The 7,043-nt window shown below is 50.6% G+C and overlaps 1 long non-coding RNA gene across 1 annotated transcript in view; it reads right to left on the reverse strand.

The window, feature by feature from the left end:
- LOC111818838 overlaps positions 1–7,043 on the reverse strand; it is a 21,594-nt gene that overhangs the window by 6,257 nt on the left and 8,294 nt on the right. The window contains exon 3 of the long non-coding RNA XR_002822721.1: positions 6,344–6,347. This is a non-coding gene — a long non-coding RNA (uncharacterized LOC111818838). The remainder of the gene's footprint in view (positions 1–6,343; positions 6,348–7,043) is intronic.

Genomic DNA, 7,043 nt, shown 5'->3' on the forward strand with positions numbered 1-7,043 from the left:
AAAAAAAAAAAAAAAGGCATGGTCACTGCCATCTTGGATCTCACAGTCCAGGTACAGCAAGCAGTCACAAATACAACAGCAAAGCACCAGGGAAGCAGAACTGGTTCTGCCTGGAGAATGCAAGGCAGGATGCCCAGAGATGAAGATAACGGAGCTGGACCACCACCAGGAGGAGGAGAAGTTCATCGGTGGAAGGGAAGGGGGAAGCGCATTCCAAGCAGAGACAGCATGAGCAAGCAGAGTCCTGAGAGCACATGCCAAGGTGCAGGATGATGAGTGGTCCAGCGCAGCGAGAGCAGAGAGATGAGCACAAACTTATTCTGATTGAGAGGATCATCCCGAAATCTCTGTTCTTCTGTAATTTACTAGGCATCATCTTTGCAGTTATTAAGTCAAAAGTGCTGAGGTCAACAATATTTCCTAGGTACCTTTGCTTCTGAACTTCTTACCACTGGGACTGAAATAGCAGACATCGCTTTTGCCGGCACTGAGCCCAGATTTTCGGATCACTTCCTCCTTCTTGCTTGTGTAGAGGGCCGGGCAATCCATCCTCTTTCCGCTCTCGGTGTCCCGGGATCCCCTGGGCCCTGTCCCCACGCTCCCCGATGGGAAAGGGACCGGCTCCCACCCGGGGCACTGCTGCCCATGCAGTTGCTGCCTAGGCCTTCACCACTCGAGGGATGACCACAGACTCCACCTCCCCAGCCACCTGCACCCACCCCCCAGGCCACAGCCGAAGCCCCGAGGGCCCTCCCTGCGCACAGCACTCACTGGACCGGCTACCCTGGCCCCCCTGCTCTATCGCCGAGTCACCAAAAACACCACCCGCCTTGCTCTCAGACAGCAGCGGCAGCCACCTCCACCCCCACCCGGTGCGCGCTCATCCAGCCCCCTCCCCTGCTGGCGCTGTACTTTTTCCATAACCCAAGGACTTGGGTTTGATCCCCAGTACTGCACGCCATATCAGCCCAGAATCCCTGTCACACAGGCCACCAAATCCAGACAAGGTGGCACACAGCTGTAATCTTAGCACTGGGAAGACTGAGACAGGAGGATCACTACAAGTCTGGCCCTGAGGCAAGACCCTGTACCAATTAAATAAGTTTTTAAAAATGTTAAAAATGAGTAATTTCCCTGTGGGGTTTGAAGGCCAAGATCTGTCTTTTAAGCTTTGCATGAATATCAGGATATAAACTAGGAATTAATAACGATTGTTCCTTCAGGAGAATCTGGGACTATGTTAGTATACTTAGTCTGGAGCAATATACTGAATTATTAAAATTTTATCTGAGTATTAAGCACCTCAAAATATAAAATATAACCAGAGAACTGTTACTTCTTACCAACCATGGATAACCTAGCAGTTAAATCCCTGTAGAATGTTAACACAACAGTTACATAATTAAGGACATTTGACCTCAATAGTCACACATAGTAGTGGAGTATAACAGTCATGATGAAATTCCTATCTCAGGTCCTGCAGACTTTGCTAGCTTTGCATCTTGCAGTGGATAACTGAGGAAGAGGTTTTTGTTTTTGTTTTTGTTTTTTCCCTGGAGGAGGGGAGCTAAGCTGCAACTCAGAATCTCTTTGCTGTGGCTGCAACAGGAGACCATCTGCCCAGGTGGCTGGGGGTGTGGGGGAGCAGTAGCAGGCTGGACCCAACGGGCAGGATAGACGGAAGCTCTGCGGGCTGTTGTCACTCGGCCATCAGCTAGAGAGCAGATGGAGAGGCACACACTGCTGGGGGGAAAATGTGCCATTAGCTGTTCCCGAAGGATCACACTTTGTCCCAGAGTGAGAAATTTGGAGGAAAAAAAAAAGACAGCAGTTGCAAGTTGGCGGGAGAGGGCCTAGCATGACAGGACCCACACCAGCATACAGAGAAGGGGGGGGGGCGTTGAGAGCAGGCTGAAGGGGAGGCAGGGCTCGGGCTGCCCGGGGGCCGGGTGGGGGTGCAGCAGGGAAGCGGCCGCTTGCTGCTCCCCCACCCCGTGCTCCTCTGCGGGTGTGGAGGAATCTGATCTGAGAGAGAGGAGGCTGGGCGGGTTGTGGGTACGGGGAGAGGGGTGCGTCTTTAGAGTCAGGAAGACTTAAGGGATTTTTGACCTTTTGCTTTTGCGGCAACAGAAGTTTTAAGAAATTAAAAGCTTTTCCTTCTGGCCGGTTGGCTGCCATTGTTGAGTGTATACGCCAAACCACCTGGCAGGAAAAGGTTAACTTTTTTTGGTTTTATGACCTACCTCCCTGAGGCCAAGGGAGCTGATTCGGGAGGCATCCTAGTCGTGTGTCCTGGGGGTTGGGAATGAGTATTTCCCATAGTGAGCCACTCTGAGGTGAGCCACAAGCTTCACCATCTACTCTCCAGAGTAGGAATTAAGAGAGCCTAACCGCTGTCTCAAGCAGCGAGGGAGAAGCTCTTCCCTGCCTGCATCCCTGCTCAAATCTGGGAAGGCGGGGGCAACTTTCCCTGAGTGGACTTCCTGTCATGAAGACCAAGAGGAAGCATCTTGCCTGAGGACGTAAGGGCAGTAACCCTGTCAGGAAGACAGCGTCCACTGTCAAGAGGCAGAAAACTGGCCAGGGAGATAGCTCAGTAGAATAAGTGCTTGCCTGGCAAGCACAAGGGCCTGAGTTCAATCCCTGGTTCTGGAAAAAAAAAAAAAAAAGAGGCAGAAAACCCCGAGAGCGCTCAGTTCACCTGGGCTGTGTGAGGTGGATCCGTAGGCGGGGGCTCAAGCACAGGGGTGTTTTAACCCAGGAGCCACACGTGTTGTCTATCTCAGTCAGGGCACCATGTTAGGTTTTTCAGCAGTGCTGTTGAAAAAAAATAGGAAAGACAAAAGAAGCTTTAACTCTAAAGACATGGAGAGAATTCCAGGGAACATGGGGGGGCAGTCCTCTGATCTAGACAAAGAAGGTTGAGATCTTTCTGCAGGTTTGCTAGGGGTGGAGTTTGAGGGGCAGGTTTAGTAACACCTGAGGAGCTGATTGGGGCCTCCCTTCTGGCAAGGGAAAAGTGAGAGAAAATTATACCCAGGACTGGGCTGCCGAAGAAAGGGACAGTGGTCTCTGGGAAGATAAACCAGTGTTTTAAGGGAGTCAGCCAGGTTAAATGACCACTATAATAATTCAGCAATTCATACGAGAGCCAGAACCTATCATAGGACATGTGCAATGTACCATGAGCGCACAGGACAAGTTTTGGCCATCAGGGAGCTACAAGTCTAGAGAAGGTGGCCCACGAGGGACACATAGGCACACACTGGATGGGGAGTGGTGTCACCTAGTGCTGGAAAAGCCTTAGCAAGATGACTCAGCAGGTCAGGCGTGAGCAGGTCAGAGCAGCCTCCTGTGCAGGGGCTGGGAACATGCTCCAGTCCCAGGGCGGCCAGGGCCCTGAGCACACTGTGGGTTCTGGGGGAGGAGCTGCAGGGCTGAGAGAGGCCTTAGCAGCACCTTGCACAGGAAGGAGCCAGGCCCAAGGACAGCACTGCTGGCCCCACTTTGCGATGTTGGGAACTTGACCAGAGAAGTACTGTAGTAAATTTCATCTTAAAATAAATTAAAAATAAAAATAAAAATTATCCTGAACCAAACAGGGGTGACTGTGTCCTTTGGGCACACATTCAAATTAATCTCAGTCTTAAGTCCTGTTGTAGAAGACGTCAGGCATACGTTTACAGGCACAGAACAGAGAAGGTCATAAGTCAACAACGTAGTACCAGCTGCACAGCAGAATCCTGGGTCATGCTGTCATCTCAGGGCACCTTAGCTTTGGGGCTGCGGGAGGCTGGAACAGCTAGCTCTCATTCTAAGACAGGTCTTAAACATCCAAGTAATGTTCACTCCTTTATCTCTCGTGGTTTAATTTGTCCTTATTTTGGTATCACACATGTCCTGGTGTACAGAAGTACATGGATAGTCACGTTACCTGGGAAGGAAGTGGAGTGAACAGCAGAGAAACAGCCTTTCTGAGATTTGGTGTCCAAACACTGGAATAAAGAATATGAGGAAAAGAAGGAGACAAGTGGGTCCCTGGGGCCCAAGAAGGAACAGATCCTGAACAGAGAATTGAAGCCCCCAGGGAGAGTAAGAAGACTCCAGGGAAGAAGGGGGTAGCAACCAGTGCTTTCTTCCTGAGCCCCAACTCACTGTGTGGGAAGCGAGACCTGAACCTGCAGACCCCTTGTGACTGCTGGCAATGCCACAGGCCTCCACAGAGAAACCCACCAGTGGCATAGGACAGTGGACACAGCACGCTGCAGTGGCTGGTCAGTTATTCTGTTCAGACACGCCCCAGGACAGGGTGACTGGCTGATGGCCATCTTGGAGAGGGGCCAATGGGGCTCAGAACTCAGAGCACCTGCTGGCCCCCTTTAGTAGCTCCCAGTGTCAGGGAGAGGGAGCACCGACTTCAAGTTGGCAGGAGGTCACAGAATGTTGCAGGTTGAACAAACTGGGTTTAGTCTGACTGCCACAAACCAACCTGAACCTCAGTGGAGCCAACAGTGCACAGTTGCTGGGATTATCCATTGCCTTGTTGCAAATCTACAGTTGGCCTCATGGAATTGATCAACATGAATCTGGGCCCTGCGCACCTCAGTCTACCAGTGACAGAAAGACATACTTTGGAATGAACTGTTCTTCCTCTTCCTCTTCCTCCTCTTCCTCTTCCTCTTCTTCTTCTTGTATTTGCTTGATTTTTTGTTCTTGTTTTTATATGATGGTGAACATTGTTTTTAGTTTTTTATTACTGTTGTTCTGTTTTGTTTTTATTTCTCCTTCTCTCCTTCCTGTCTTAACCAGTTTCACAAAGCTTGCATAATCTTTCTTTCCTCCATCCTTACTTCTAATCTCTTCCTCCTCTATGTCCCTATTTCCCCACAATCTCCTTTAGATTTTCTCCCCTGAGTGTAAAAGGGCCTTATTGAGTGCATATTTACTATCTTCTGATTTGTTTTAAATTTTTTTTTTATAGAACCACAAATGTAGTTCACGTGGTTATATGTAGCAAATCAACGGTTACCTCAATGTGTCATTTTCTATGCCGTCTTTGATGCCACTGTTATTGCTGATTGTATTACTTGACCCGAGGTAGCATAATTGTGCTAATCATTCATTCTTCCTGGTACTCTGAGACTGAGATTGCCTAAGGGCTGTAAATACTCTAGGCCTGTGCCAAAGAATCCAGGACCCCACCACGTGGACAGTAACTTCTCATCCTTGGTAACTGAGGAGGCAGGATTTTGCAACAGATTCAAAACCCAAAAGCCACCTACACCTGGAAAACGTCTCTGAGCAGCAGTCCTTTCCTAAGAGTTCTACATACTAGGAATGAAGCTTCCTTTTGTGTGTGTGTGTGTGTGTGTGTGTGTGTGTGTGTGTGTAACCAGGGATTGAACTCAGAGCCTTGTGCTTGCCAGGGAAGAACTTATTCTGCCAGGGAGATGAAGGGAGATGGCCCTCAGCACTCCTCTGAGGGCCCTGGGAAGGTATGCAATTTTCATCTCAGGTAAAAATTGTCACATGAGCAGGGGACCAAACCTCTGCTCTGCACATCTCTCCTCTGAGGCGGGGTAATCCTCTATAAAAACACAGAAGACTTGTACCTGTTTCATCACAAACAAGCTGCTCAGCAAGACCCATTCCTTCTGAAACTCACTTTGACCTTCCCACGCCTTCATCACACTCGGTCCCTAAGTGCTGCGCTACAGCTTTTTCCTCTTTGGAAACACAGTTACTATCAGGAGAAAGTGTGCTGGCTCCCTCCCCACATCTCCTGTCACTTCCCTTGTAAAACACGCTGCCTTTTCCTCTCAGGCAGAGCTGCCCCCTTTCTACTTTCAGTTTTGATTCTCTAATCTTTGCCATTGCATTGCGTGGGTACCACAGCGAAGCAGATACCAGAGGCCTTCGGATTCCTTATCCGCCAGCCCAAGTGCACTAAGGGCATCCTGTGAGCTCTCTTGCCTGTTAGTGCCCACGAGGCCCAGCCAGGTATGGGGCAGCGGTACCCATCTGTCCTGCTTCTTTGCCAGAACCCATCTAAGAACATTCAGCCTTGGGCAGGACTGGGCGACACCCAGCACGCGTGTGCCCTCCCAGAGCTAGCAGCCCTCATGCAAGCTTCAGAGTCCTCTGCAAGATGGGAGAAGAGGAGCGGGGGAGATGGCTCAGTAGGATAAGCGCTTGACTGGCAAACGCAAGGATCTGAGTTCAATCCTGGTTCTGCCAAAAAAAAAAAAAAAAATGTAAGAAGAGGGTCCTGGGAAGTCTTCAAACCACACGGGGGCTGTTCCACTTGGTCCTTTTCCCTGCTAGCTGTGCCTACCCCTCCCACCAGCCTCCCACGTCACTGCCCTGGGCACCTATCTAGGACAAAAGGCTTGCTCAGTTGTGGCCAGAAGCTCCCAAGCTACAACAGGCCTGTGCTCCTGATTACCTCTTGGCCCAGGCCCGGGGGACAGAGCAACGGCTGAGCCCCAGAAGACAGGCTATGCGTGCAGAAGGCCCTTCCCCTGCGGCCAGCTCGTGTCCTCATGCATGCGTTTGTTCTCAGTCCACTCTTTCAGGGTGCTCTGGAATGCCCAAGCCAGGAAAGACTCACCCAGAACAGCCATGGAGAGGGCTGGACCCCAGCCTCCAGGGCCAGGATGCCCTTGATAATCTCCCAAGGAGGTGAGGAGAAAGGGCCATTCCAGGACAGGTCTGGGACTTCCAAGGCTGGCAACTGTTAGGATTTGAGAGGTGAAAAAGGTCATTCTAGGTGTAGAGAGAATTGTTCTTCCACCCTAGGCAAAGCATCTCCACCCTGAAGGGGCACCATGTAGCTGTCCCGGGCTCTTGCCAGAGCTGAGACTGTCCACCACCGCAGCACCACAAGGTTGCTGCCACCACTGCTGGAAGGGCCTGCTGAGACTAGCAGGGTTCCCGACCACAACGGGACGGGAACGGACAGCACAAGGTTTCCCTAAGTAAGTGCATTCTTGCTTTGATCCTGCCTTGCTGTTTTAATTAGTACCCTCAAAACCAGAGGCTAC

The sequence above is a fragment of the Octodon degus genome, unplaced genomic scaffold (genome assembly GCF_000260255.1).
Source record: "Octodon degus isolate 3935 unplaced genomic scaffold, OctDeg1.0 scaffold00104, whole genome shotgun sequence".
NCBI lineage: Eukaryota > Metazoa > Chordata > Mammalia > Rodentia > Octodontidae > Octodon > Octodon degus.